This window comes from Protopterus annectens, chromosome 1.part0 (assembly GCF_019279795.1).
Source record: "Protopterus annectens isolate FY-2018-M chromosome 1.part0, PAN1.0, whole genome shotgun sequence".
Taxonomy (NCBI): Eukaryota; Metazoa; Chordata; order Ceratodontiformes; family Protopteridae; genus Protopterus; species Protopterus annectens.
This window is the reverse complement of record NC_056725.1, coordinates 1,555,223,347-1,555,237,483: the sequence shown is the minus strand read 5'-3', so window position 1 is coordinate 1,555,237,483 and position 14,137 is coordinate 1,555,223,347. Positions and strand designations below refer to the sequence as shown.

The 14,137-nt window shown below is 39.2% G+C and overlaps 1 protein-coding gene across 3 annotated transcripts in view; it reads left to right on the top strand.

The window, feature by feature from the left end:
- Positions 1–14,137, top strand: part of AGPAT4 (1-acylglycerol-3-phosphate O-acyltransferase 4) — a 1,187,234-nt gene that overhangs the window by 868,094 nt on the left and 305,003 nt on the right. The gene's annotated exons all lie outside the window — the stretch shown is intronic.

Sequence of the window (14,137 nt, the reverse complement as noted above, 5' to 3'; positions counted from 1 at the left end):
CACGGTCAGCTATGGCATTAAGTCAGAGTCTGACAGAGATCCCAGTCTTTAAGTGTAGGGTCGGGGTGTTGTATCGTATCAACTTTGGTGACTGAAGGTCCATAAACATCTCTTTGGTTACATCAGCATTTGGTGAGCAGGTGTTCTAGTGTACTACTGCCCTTGAGATTGCATACTGCATTAGTGTGGAAGGGAATAAAAACTCAGTTAACTGAGGCAGAAATGTCTGCTGTACAACATACATAGTTTAGAAACAGTATGGGGCACTGTGGAGTTAGCAGCATAGGAAGCAAGTTCATGTCTTCCCAGAAGTGGAAAATAAAGAAGTATCAACGTCTGCAGGCTGTATTCATGTCTCTGCATCAGAAGTCTTCCCTGTATCAATCTGTCCTACTCATATATAGGCAGTAAGAATGCAGTTTGGCAAGAGTTAAAACTTCATTGGGGGTACAAATGTAGCAACTGTGGAGATGTTGGAAATGGTATTCTGTCCACCAGCACCAAATGGTTGTGGTATTGCAAACTAATACTCCATTCTGATTTTCCCACTAGCAAAAGTAGTTAGTAGCTCATTTTCTGTGGTTTAAATTAATACGTAGAATATAAATATGTTCTCACTATATCAGTTAATCTACAAGGTAACCTTTCTTGGTGGGACTGTAATTGACTTTATCCAGTCAACTAATCATATTCTGGCATGTTTTTTTCTTGGAAATTCATATGCTCAGTGGCACATGCAGCTTTTACTGGTGCACATTGTTATGTCACCTGCCTAAAACTGTAAGAGCTCACCTAATTCCTGAGTCTGTTCATAGGTTCATAGGTAGGAACTAGGCTATTGGCATTAGGGCCTATACAAGCCTAGCCAAAAAGGTACCCTGGCTTTCGCCACCCAAGAAAATTATTTTCCTGTGCCCCTGTCAAGCAGAACCACAGAAGGGATCCCCTGGGTGAATTTCCTATTACCCATCCAATCATCAAGATTTTTCTTGAAGAGTGCTAATGAGGAGCTCTGTTTGACATAGACAGGTAGTCTGTTCCAGAGTATGGGAAGTATGGGAAATCTATCCCTCTAGCATGTTCTGTGTATTGTGGTGACAAGGTTTAGGTCCCTAGACCATGTAGCTCGGAGGGATTGGGATTTCTTTAAGTGGAGCATGTCCAACAGCTCTGGGTTTGACATAGCTTTGTATGTTAGGCAGAGATCGCCTCTGAGTAGGTGATATGCGACGGAGTAAAGCTGGAGTTTTTTGAGACAGTCTGCGTAAGGCATCTGTTTGAGGCCAGTAATCCTCTTTGTGAGGTATTTTTGCGGCCTTTCCAGTTGTTGTAGATGTCTTGTGAGGTACATACCAAAAGGGGTGTTGTACTTTATAATGGGTCTAATGAGTGATGAGTAGAGGGGAACAATGACCTCTTTTTTCTGGATGAGAAACCATTTGTGATGAGGTGTGCCATGTAGAAGGATTTCCTGACCATTGTGGCGATGTGATTATCAAAGGAGAGACTACTGTCCACCTGTGTCCCAAGGTCTCCTATCACACTTACGGTGTTATAGACTACTGCCTATGTGGTAGTTCATGGGTACAGAGTTTTTACCAAAGGGGATGACAATGCACTTTTTGGCATTGAGCTTGAGACCATGTCTTTGACACCAAACATCTGTCTCAGTGAGGCCCTTTTGTAGGATGTACACATCATTAGGAATTTCAATTATGGCTCCTAGTTTGCAGTCATCTGTGAATTTAGTTAGCCAAAGACCTTCTGTGTTAGCCTGTACTTCAGAGAAGTAGATACCAAACAGGAGAGGACCCAGGACTGAACCCTGTGGTACTCCACTTGTCACTGGTCTGAAGTCTGATTTGGAGTCTGCTACTTTCACGGTGTGGGTTCTTTCATTAAGCCAGTTGGCAACCCATCTTGTGACATAGGGATTTATACCTAGTTTAGTGAGTTTATCTATAATTCCAGAGTGGGGGATAGTGTTGAACGCCTTGGTGAGATCTAGATAGGCTGTGTGAACCACCTTACCCTCATCTATGGCTTTGGTGACTACTTCAAAGAAGTCTATCAGGTTTAGGAGACATGATCTGCCTTTTACAAACCCAAACTGTGTGGGGTCCAGAGTTTGGAGATCTCCAATGTCTTTGTTTATGAGTTCCATGATGATACGTTCCATGGCCTTGCAGACGAGGCTCGTCAGGCTAATGGGGCAGTAGTTCCCGGGGTCTGTTGTGGCCCCCCCCCCTTTGTGGAGGGGGATAACTGTCATGGTGCACCATTAAATGGGCACAAAGCCTGAGGTGAGGCTATGATTGAACATGGTATTTAGGTGGGGTGCCAGTTCATTCTGTAGTTCATGTAGAAGGCAGCCTGGGATGTCTTCAGGTCCCATGGATGCTGTGTTCTTGGCTTTGGAGAGTGAAGTTTTTACCTGTGCAGCAGTGATTACAGGAACTTTGCATTCTTCTGGTATAAAGATGGGTCCTTTAGGGGGTGAAAGGGGGGTAAAGTTAGCACTGAACCTATCTGCCAGGATGTTGGCAATATCAGTTGGTTCTGTATATTTAGTGTCATTGTGCTGTAACTCAGAGCAGATCTGAGTGTTGCCATTGAGATTTTTGACATAGCTATAGAATGCTTTATGGTTGTCTTTAGAATCAGTGGCAATTTTGTTTTCATAACTAGCTTTGGAGGATTTTATGAGGGATCTCAGCTTCTTACTGAGGCTGACCAGTGAGTTCCTCCAATCGTGGGATTTTACTCTTTTTTGCAACAGTTTCTTTCTTCTGTTGTAGAGTTTGTTTATGGCAGAAGACCACCAGATTGGCTTCCTTTTTTTGGAGAATAGCATCTTGGTTCTGTTAGGGTAGCATGATCCATGCACTCGTGTAAGTGCTTATAAAGTGCATTTGTGTAGGATTCAGCAGTCATACCTCTATTGTCCATTTGCATGGGTGTCATGAAGTTTGCCACTTCTGTCTTAAGAAGCGTGAAGTTGGCTTTGGAGAAATTTTTTATGGTTGTTTTCCTAATGGGGGTGGGAGCGGGATGTGGATGTCTAGGGTGATTAGCTTGTGGTCGGATCTGACCAACGAGGAGCTGACCTCTGGTGTGGAACACTGGCCACCCATGTTGGTGATGACCAGGTCTAGGATATTGCTGCCCCTGGTGGGGGTGTGGATAAGTAATCCAAAGCGTTGGAATTGATGATTTCCAGATAACGTTGATCAAAAAGGTTTGTCTTTAGCCATTTAGTAAGCTAATATCTTGCTAATTAAGAAAAGCAATGCAGATTTGTCACATATAATGCTAACAAGTAGTATACAAGTATACACTTGCCTGACTTAATTCTTTGAACCCTAAATTGCAATGACTAATCATAGCCTTTGATAGCTGAGAACTTGAATTGGGATTCCCTACTGTGCCGTCAAACTTTTTGAGATAATATATTTTAAGCCAAGCTAAGGAGAATAAAGTTGAGTCCGGAAGTTGCAACGGAAGCCAGTCTCAGAGTCACAAATGAGGTGACATGCTTGGTGAAGGTATGAACTGAGAAACAAGTGGTCACATAAAAATGGCTGCAATGAGGACATGTTTCAAGCAAGATCTGGAAGCCAATGTATCTGTTGTGGAATGACTTTTGACCACAGCTTTTTTAGTATGTGGTGATCCACATGTTAGCAAAAGATAATGCATTTGGCACATGATTTGGAAAGGACCTGCTTAACAACTGGCCACCCGTCCTTAAAGCAAAGTAGATGAAAAGCTGTACAATTGTGTTAAATTCATAACACCTAGTGAAGGAATGAATTGTGATGCAAGAGACATTGGCACAGATGCTTATACTGGAGATATTTTTGAAGCAAGCAGTGGAAGCAGCCATGCCTCCAGTGGAGTGGCCCCTGACCACAGCATCTTCCAGTGAGCCACATCTGTAATGAGTAAAATGGGGAGGTGAAGAGACTGATTCAGGAATGGTTTTGAAGTCACCTTTATTTAAGAATTTTGTGTCTGAACTAACACCTAGACCTTTTGAGTGACCAGATATGTTTCCCTACACATGAAGTCCTATAGTTCGTAGGTCCTGCAAACAGAAGTGATAGCCATCAGGAAAAATAAAACTTTTTTTCAAAAGATGAACTGCAGTGCTACATAACCAATAGGTCTGAAAGGGAGAAGAGCATTTTTTTCAAAAGATGAACTGCAGTGCTACATAACCAATAGGTCTGAAAGGGAGAAGAGCAATCCTGTCAAGTCATGAAGTTGATATGACATGGTGTGTGTGTGGGGGGGGGGTCTTCAGAGTTGGTCAGAGATGCAACACTCCTTCAAAGAATAGCCTGATCATTTGGTACTGGGCCACAGTACTGCTCTCCACAAGGTCACATTGGGCAGAAATATTTGAACATGCACCTTGATTATGGAATAGCTGAGACTTTCATCTTACAATTGCATGACATTAGTCAAAATGGTATATAAGATCGGGGATTGGAGTGGTATCAAATACTACTTTTCCCAAATAGAGAACTGCTTCCACTTGGATGTGTAAGTCTGCCTGATGGAGGTCATCCTGGTAGCCTGAATCACTTCTGCCTTCTAGGACTGGCAAATCTAAAACAGAAGCCATTCCCTTTTATGAATTTCTTGGATCTCCAAATTGCAAGAGATTCCTTTTAATTAAAATCAGATTTTGCTATATCACCCAGGGACCTGTGAGCCAGAATGCACACCTTTTTTGGCCACCATGAGATGGTGAGAATTATCCTATACTATGAAGTGAGGAAACAGAAAGAACAGTGGAATGACATGTAGAAACTTCCTTTGCTAAAGGATGGGGAATGCAGACACTGTGAACTTCCCCTTGCCCTACTAAATCAAGATCAGGAGCACTGTATTCTGCCATGTAGCAAAAAAGCTTATTCTCTGTAGAGTGCCAGTCTTACAGACGATCTGTTCCAAACCTACTCTGAATTTAACATCTCTAGTATATGACAGGAGAAGAAGCCCAGGGACTTCACTAGCATGTTTATTTCACCCAGTATATGAACTGCTGAAAGAGTGATGCCTCTGTGTGTGACCCACCTAGACTGACATCACCTCTCTGCAACACAGGTACTATCTTGTGCCTCCATGTTTAACAAATAACAGTCTTTGTCAGACTGAATTAGAAAGGACCCTTGGATACACTTTTCCTTCTAATGTCTTGTGGCTAGAAAGACTGTTAATACCTTTTCCTGTTTGATATGGATCCTCCTGTCTGAGGATTTGAGGCTGGGAGTGGATAGGTAAACCATGTTCCTCGAACTTTGATTCAAAATGAACTCCTAATCACTTCTAGTGAAATATCCAATATCAGAATCTGTGAGGGTTCATTTTCAGGAATCAGAAGCCCACCTGAGGATTGGTGAGCATCGCCCACCAGTTCTGGTGTAAATGACATCAGTCTAACTCCAAGATATTATCCGGTAATGGCTGATAGCAGTGCAACCACTGACACTTCCCAACCTGTTTCAACACCCACATTATTAGACTTGTAGAGAGCACCATGAAGATTTTGGTGGCTGTTAATCCCAGGAGTTGCAGGAAGCCCTTCCACTGTGACCTCAGCGAAGCTATCAAATTCACAACTTCCTGGGCATGTTCAATGAGCAGGACTAACTAGAACTAGAGAATGTCCAGCTCTGGGCCAGCTCCATGAAAAAGAATGACTGGCATTATAGATTTTCTACCTTCATATCTCTAAAGGCAGTCCTCGGAAGTGGGATTAGGAAGTTCCCCAAGTTTATTGTTTGGACAGTAGTCCATGGATACTAGAAAGCCTTTTAATGGGACCAGTACAAATCAGTCACCCACGTAAAAATATAATTTGAGATCTGATGTTGTCTTTTTCAGTCCACTTCTCAACTGTGAGACTCATATTTGACTTAAGATCCAGCTTCCGACACTTTTCCAGATTTTAGGATCCATAGCTCAGGCTCCTCCTCTTACCCATAATCCCGTACTGTCCTAACTTTACTTCATATCTCGTTTGATGCTTGTTTAGTATGAACATGATTTGTTGGCTCAGCCTCGCCTCAGGCTAAGTTTTTCATTGGTGATAACTTTTTGTACCCTGTTGGTTGTGTTATAGTAATTATTATCATTATAATTAGTATTTTTTGTTCTTGCTATCTTTGAGACTCCTCCCCCCCAGCAATAAATAAAACAGCTGTTAGACAAGTGAGTCATCCAGCAGGTCCCACCAGATCAGCAAATGTTCAGAACTTACTCAGGATTCTTTTTAATGCCAAAGAAGAAAGGAGACCTATGACCAGTCTTGGACATTAACCCCCTAAATCTATGTACCAAGCACACAAAGTTTTGAATGGTCATGGTGCAGTCCAGCCTCTCCCTCCTGATTGGAAGTGCTCAGCAGACTTTAAGGACTCATACTACCACATGAAGATGGACCGATGCTGCAGGAGGTTTCTCCATTTCTGACTGGGAGCCAGTAAATTCCAGTTCAGGGCCCTGCCCTTTGGTCTCACCACAGCCCCACAGCTGATCACCAAATGTATGGCAGTGGTTCCATCTCATCTCAGAGTTCAAGGGTTCTAGGAACTCCCCTATCTAGATGACTGGATCCTCACTGCTTCTACCAGGTCTCTTCTTGTCTGGGCCAGACACTGTTTGCTCCAGCTTTGTTCCCACCTAGGAGCTACAGTAAACCAAGACAAACTGCAAATCTCTCCCATACAATCTCTGGAATTCATAGGAGCCCACTTGCGCACAACCATTCAGATAGTAAGGTTACTTAAAAGCAGGTTATCTGCATTAAACTTTATCATAGTATTGCAGGCAAACTCAATCTGAGGTAGTGTTGGGGACAGGAGGAGTTTATGGGTAAGGGGAGCTGTAGATCCTGAAGTCTGGAAATGCGGCCAAAGTTAGATCCGAGACCCATCAGTTGAGGAAGGACAGAAACAGGCAACACTGGTATATCAATATCGTAAGTATATGACCTTCATATCTTCTGCTAATACAGTGGTGAACACTCTAGGCACAGAAGAAATCAAGACAGTAAGAGCACCAACGAAACCAAAAAAACAGAAAAAACGAATATGTAGAAACACAGACTGACTGGAGAATAATTCATTTTACTTCAAATGAATAATACAACCATAAAATACAAGCATCCAAGTAAATAACATCCAAATCAAGTAAGAGCTTTCGTTTGGCGGTTGCCAAACTTTTTCAAACAAGTAAAAACATCACTTCCTGTTGACTAAATATACTAATTTAGTGATGTAATACAAGCTTTGCACTTATTTGTTTAAAGAAACAGTGTATTACCTAAAAAAATTTAACAAAAAATGTAACAGAAATATATAACAAAAAACGTTGCATCCTATAAATCACCCAATAGCATCTAATAGCCATAATGTACACAGTCGCTATTGTTAAGCATAAGCTAATGTTAAACATAAGTCCAACCTTCAAAATCATTCCTGAATAACCATGTACAAAAACAAGTAATTCTTGTGTACTCAATAAAATATAATAAAATGTTAAAAATAATTGAAAATAAATTACAACAGAAATACTGAATTTATATTGTGCGCTCCATTAATATTCATAAAAAAACGCTCCTTTTATATTCATTAAAAAAAACTTGATTTTCATTACAAAGCAGGTGTTTCATTCATAAAAGGCAAGTGTTTCATTCATAAAAAACAAGTGTTCCATTCATAAAAAACCTGTAACAGCAAATGTTTAAACCTCTCTATTACGTGAATTTCGTAATCAGCCTTTTATCAATATATGCATGTCATCTGTTTTGTATGTATCATACCGTTTACAATAAGAACCATGCAAACTTTTAAACGTGCTCATTCCTATTAATATTCCAAGGGAAATATTTTGTTTAAAATATTCTGTTTAAAATATATATATAACCTACCATTTCCATGGTTGGTTATTCTCCCAGTTCCCTCCTAAAAAAGTTAACAATATAGCCTTTTCCACCACAGCATGCTAGCAATTTTCCTCAGCCACAGGTACGTGACTCTGCTGTAGTCAAAGCTGGTTCCTCTGACCACTCACCTTTTTCCCCAGATCTCTTTAGCATTAGCCACTAGCAGTATGGACTGGGGATAAGCCGTGTCCTCTGCAGCTGTTTCGGTCCCCTCATTTAGCAGGAGAGAGACACTTTAGTTGGTGTTGGATGAAGGTGCTCTTCGTCAGAATGTTGTGCCTATCCTTGGGGAAGCTGCTGCTGCCATTACCTCCCTGTTTGTCGTAACTTTCCTTTCAAAAATAAATACAACTAAACATATCTTCTCCAGCTCCAGTTTCTCTGGGCAGGAGTAGTTTATTAAGTCTAGCTCAGGGTTTTGTGCATGTTATTGACCCTTCTCATCAGGTAGTTTCTGGTAAGAGAAAAAGGATTCCTATTTTCCTAAAGAGATTAAGAAATTGAATCTGGAGACAAATCTTATGGGACAGATAAAGGGTTTTCTCCTCAGAATTCTGAATCAGACTTAGGGGAAAGCATGCTATCTCACTCTCCCTGTGAGGGATTATCTTTTTCTGAGACTATTTCCAGAATGTGCCAGCGTTTTCAGTAGAACACTGAGGTTTTTCAGTCTCTTAGAAAATAATATGAAATGTTACAGCTGGAATTCCCAGATCCTCTTCCCATCCCCCCAGTGCTGTCAGCATTGCAGGATGTGTTTGTCACAGTCGGTGAGTTCCCTGATAGCCAGCCTGCTGAACCTAAGAAAGCAGATGTAATGTACAAAGTCCAAGTTTTTCAAATTTCTGTACACTCATCCCAGACCTGATTCAACAACTGTAGCCTTAGTAAGTCTTGCTGCTGCCAAGCATTTTGTTAATGCTAATCTTTCCCCTTCTGAGAAGGATGACAAAACAATTTAGAAGTTTTTGGAAAAAATGTATATGCTTCTGCAACTTTAATTTTTAGAAGTTTGAATTGTCAAGCGTGTTGAAGTTTATTCTGATTAATTGTGAAAGTATGAGGAATGTTTTATCTACAGGTCCTTCCTGTGTCAGAAAATATGCTTTGTATATTTTAGTTTCTTCTATTTCTCAGGTCATTACTCATTGTTTAAAGTACTACATCCAGGTGGACATTTGACTGCATGCATTCTCAGAACCTCCCAGAGAATGTAAAAATATGATTTTAAATTAACGTTTGGAAAGAGAGATAGTTTTTGCAACCCCTGCTGCAGAGGTTATCAAGTAATATGAAGAGGAGGACCTCCAAGGTGGCTGCACACTGATCAACAGCTTAATTTCAGCTCTGCCAGTGTGAAAAAATAAACTGAGAATAAAAGCCAATAATATTGTCAGCTTGAGATAAATTCAGTTCCCGGCTAGTAAGTACACTGCTTGGATGCCAGCAAAGAAGAAATGTATAGAACCCAAAAGAAAACCAACCAGAAAAGATTAAGAGAAAACACTAGCTTAGAAGAATCCTGCAGCTGTTAAGCAAAAAGCAGCTCAATCTTCAGCTTTGTTACAAGAGTTGGCTTACAGTAATTTACAGGAAAAAAAAATAAATCAAATGCACTCAGATGCAAATAAAAAGAAACACTGAAGGAGAATATCAGCTCAAATAACAAACGGCTGGAAAAAATAAAGAATATTTAACTGGCTGTTCAGATAAACTGGTAAAATTGCAAAAATGAGAGGTTGAAATGAAAAAAGACTGGTTGAGTATGAGACTAGCCAAGAACAGCTGTTACACAAATTATAGAGTTAGAAGGCAGAGCAAGCAGAGAAAAAATGAGATTTTCTGCTGTACCAGTAAAAGGAATAGAATGTATTAATTTTATGAAAGCACAAATAGGCAACTGTGCTGATATTCTACAGCAAGGTATTTTTTAAATGCAAGGGCACTTCAGAGTGTATACTCCAATCCCGACCGTGAGAAAGCAACTAAGATCTCATGCCTCTCAAATGTCAAGATTTTCCTAGAATGTTCAGATTTTTGCCTCATATTTTTGGTCTGTTCATTATAAAACTTATTTATTTAATTAGTTATTTTAGGGCCAATCATTGAGGAGTAAAGTCACTACTTAATTTTACACATTTGAATTTCAGACTTCATATCCTTCAGAAAACAAGTGTTAATGCAAAACCTGTTATTTTAGCAACTTTCTAAGTTTACAATAGCAATAGTTAAAATATGAAAATTTTGTCCCTGTTTTTGGGCCTTTACACTCCTCCCCCCGGCAATTATTTTGGCTTTGTCCATATTTCTTGTGCTAAGAGGTTAAAAGGTATACAAGACCAGTATTAATAAAGATGCAATCACTACAGCAGAAAGTATTAATTCTGACAACATTATGGCAGAAGGGAAAAGTATTAAAAATTCGATACAGCAAGATTGTTTGTGGAAAATTATAGTTCACTGTACACCGGGCAGAAGAGTAGCAAATTCAGTGTCAAGAGGCAGGTATAAGATTTAAGCTGCTGTGTCCAGCTGTCTACAAAATATTTTTCCTGGAGGATTAAATACACTTGTTGATTCTGAACAGGTTAAAGAAGAAATAAGAAAAATATGCAAGAAAAAGTGAAACAGCAAACAAAATGGGACTATGGTTCTTATTATTCTGACAGTAAAGTTCATAGAGAGACTTTGCCAGTGATCCCTTTTGCAATATTTCAAAGGAAAATACTTGAGAGACAGAAAACTGCATCGGAGTTGGCTAGATGAATCAGGAATAGCTTGGATCTGAGCCAGAGTGTGGTGTGGAAGATGGAGGCAAACAAAAGGCCAGCAACACTGAAATTAGTGACTGAATGGGAACTATAAAGCATCAATCACATTTGTGAAGTATAGAACTGCTAAAATACGTGGAACCAATAACACAGCAACAAAACCACTCAAAAGTAAAGGTTCCTGATGGTTAATAAAGGCTTCAAAGAGTAAAACCCTCAAAGAGTAAAAACTACCACTTAAAGCCTTTATTGACCATCGGGGACTTTTACTTTAGAATTACATTTGTGAAGTATGGCTTTACAAGAAAAAGTGGCTGAGAAAAGCTGGGCTTTTGTTGGCTATGTTAAACTTGTGGATGGACTGTAAAGTGTATACCCTACTTCATGGCATTAATGTTTCGAATGACACTAAAAAGGAAGAAAAGTAACTGTAAATAAAACAATTATTTATTAAACATTTCATGATATAAATAAATCTAAAGTAAAAAGCAGACCAAGAGGTAAATCTTCCGTTGCTAAAGATCAAATAAATGTAAACAAATCAAAACCTTGCAACGGAACAAACCAGGCAAAGTCCAGTACAATGAGCACAAGGACTAATAGTCCTGTAATGAAACCACGACAAGTCCACAGGTATAACAAATAATCCACAGGAAATTTATTAAAAGGTGGTAAGCGCTTTCACAGTAGAGCTTCTTCAGACCAAGTACAAATGAAGCAAAATAGCACTCAGTATATAAGCACATGAAATTGAGTACTCTCCAATCAACAAACTTCATCAATTAACCTCATAAACTTGAACAGATACATCTTAAAGGGATGGCAATCTCTCCAAGCACTGCTAAGGTCTTTATAATAAAGAAGCACATGAACAATGTATATTAAAAAACATACAAAACATATATATATATATATATATATTGTACACAAGCATATAAACATATAAATGTTCTGCTTACATAAAAAATACACCATAAAAAATCATAGGGAAAAAATTATTATTAGTGTAATCTCCTTTTCTTTAACAAGGGCTTGATGGAAGCCCTTTCATTTAGCCCTTTTCCTCTATCTGCACGAAGTGTAACAATCCAGCAAGTCTCCCTGTGCTCAGTATGTATGTTAATGTCACCTTCCCTGAAACTAGGCAAAATAACCTCTATGCTTCTAAAATTAAAAGTATGAGTTGCACCTTGTTCTAAAACATGTTTCGAAAGTGCATTATGTAATGAACTTCTCCTTATATGGTATATGTGCTCTCTTATCCTGTCTCGAAACATTCTGTTGGTTTTGCCAACATAAAATGAACTACAGGTAAGGCACTTAGCTAAATAGACCACATGGGGGGGGGGTCATACAGTTGGCAGATGCTTTAAAAATGAAGTCTCTATTGAGATCAGGATGGTAAAAGACCTCATAAGTGTTAATAAAAGTGCAAAAATTGCAAGTGCCACAGGGTAGAGTGTGACCTATAGCTGAGGTCATTTTAATAGGATCTCTATCATAACACAAATGCCTCCTTAAATTCTTTTGATTTTTAAATCTAAACTTAGGTGTATCACCTACGATCCTGCCAATCTCATCATCAACTTGTAAAATCAGCCAATGCTGTAAAAATAAGTTGGTGACCTCTATGTGGTCGCTGGTGAAAAACAGGGGTATTCTAACACCATCAATGTTGGAAGTATTGCCAGAAACAACACCATCCTCCGAAGGAGGCCCAAAATATGTATGTGCTGTGGTTGACCTCAGATGTTCAAGGTCAGATAATTGTCTCCCAATCTGATTGATGCTATATCCCCTCGATAACAACTTCTTCTTCAAACCGGAGATCTCATTTTCAAAACAATCCATGGATGGGGTCAACCTAGATGCCCTCATTCCCTGTCCTTTAATCAAATTTCTAAAAATATAACCAGGGTGCATACTAGATCTAAAAAGAAAAGCATTCCTATGACAAGTCTTACGAAAAATACCCATGTTGATTATATGCTTGTCTATCTTCTCAATATATAGATCTAAGAACTCAATGCGGGTATAGGAACAACAGAAGGTGAATTTGAGACAAGCAGTCAAGCTGTTCATAGTGTCATGGAAGTTAATCAACTTTTCTAATGGCCCTCGCCATAACAAAAACAAGTCATCGACAAAACGCCGATAAAAAAGCACATATTCCTTGTAACCTGGAGTGGAAAACAAGTTGTTGATCTCCCAGTGGGCAAGGAACATATTGGCGTAACTATTGGCACATGGTGTGCCCATAGCTATGCCATGTTTCTGTAAAAACATCTCAACACTGAAAGTAAAAATATTATTGTCAAGGACAATCTCTAAGAGAAAACAGATCAGATCTATCTGTTTCAAAGTGTAATTACTGTGTGATGATAAATATTCATGCACGTACTGGATGCCTAACTCATTAGGAATCATAGTGAATAAAGACTGAACATCAAAGGTTACAAAAAATGATATCACTGACATCAAGAACATCCTTGGTGCATTCATATAAATCTAATAAGAACTGTTTAGAGTCTCTTAGGACTGTTTTGTCAGACTAATAGTAGGTCGCAAGGACTTCTCAACATAAATAGAAAGCGGCTCAGTGACCCACTCTCCTCCTGCTACAATAGGTCTCATGGGTGGGTCAGTGAGATGTTTGTGATATGATAATCAACATACTCATAGGATGAGATGTAATCTCACATATGTAGAGAGGTTAGCTCTGAATGAGTTACAACAGAATAATTCCATAGTAATTTGCCCAGCAGACAAAGGTGGGCTTATAGTTGTCATGGATAAATCACACTACCAACAGTCCATGAGTTTAATGTTAAGTGATAGTTTCTATGACAAGATCTTGATTGAAGATGTACATAGAGTGATTTGAACAGTGGGCAGGGACATTTCTGATATTTTTTCCGCCCATCTCATCACTGAAGAGGTTTTTTCTATTTTGAAAGTAGCTAACCCTTTAATTCCATTAATACAAGGATTGCCAAAGATTCACAAACATCTCACTGACGCACCCATGAGACCTATTGTAGCAGGAGGAGGGTGGGCCACTGAACCGCTTTCTATTTATGTTGAGAAGTCCTTGCGACCTATTATTAGTCTGACAAAACAGTCCTAAGAGACTCTAAACAGTTCTTATTAGATTTATATGAATGCACCAAGGATGTTCTTGATGTCACTGATATCATTTTTGTAACCTTTGATGTTCAGTCTTTATTCACTATGATTCCTAATGAATATTTATCATCACACAGTAATTACACTTTCATTCAGTCAGTGTTTTCACTATGACATTTACTTGCAGACTTAAAAATGCCTGGATTAATTAAAAGTGAAATTCTAGGAATGTTCAGAATTTTTGAGGCGATATGAATTATAATACTGATAAAAGGAATAATAA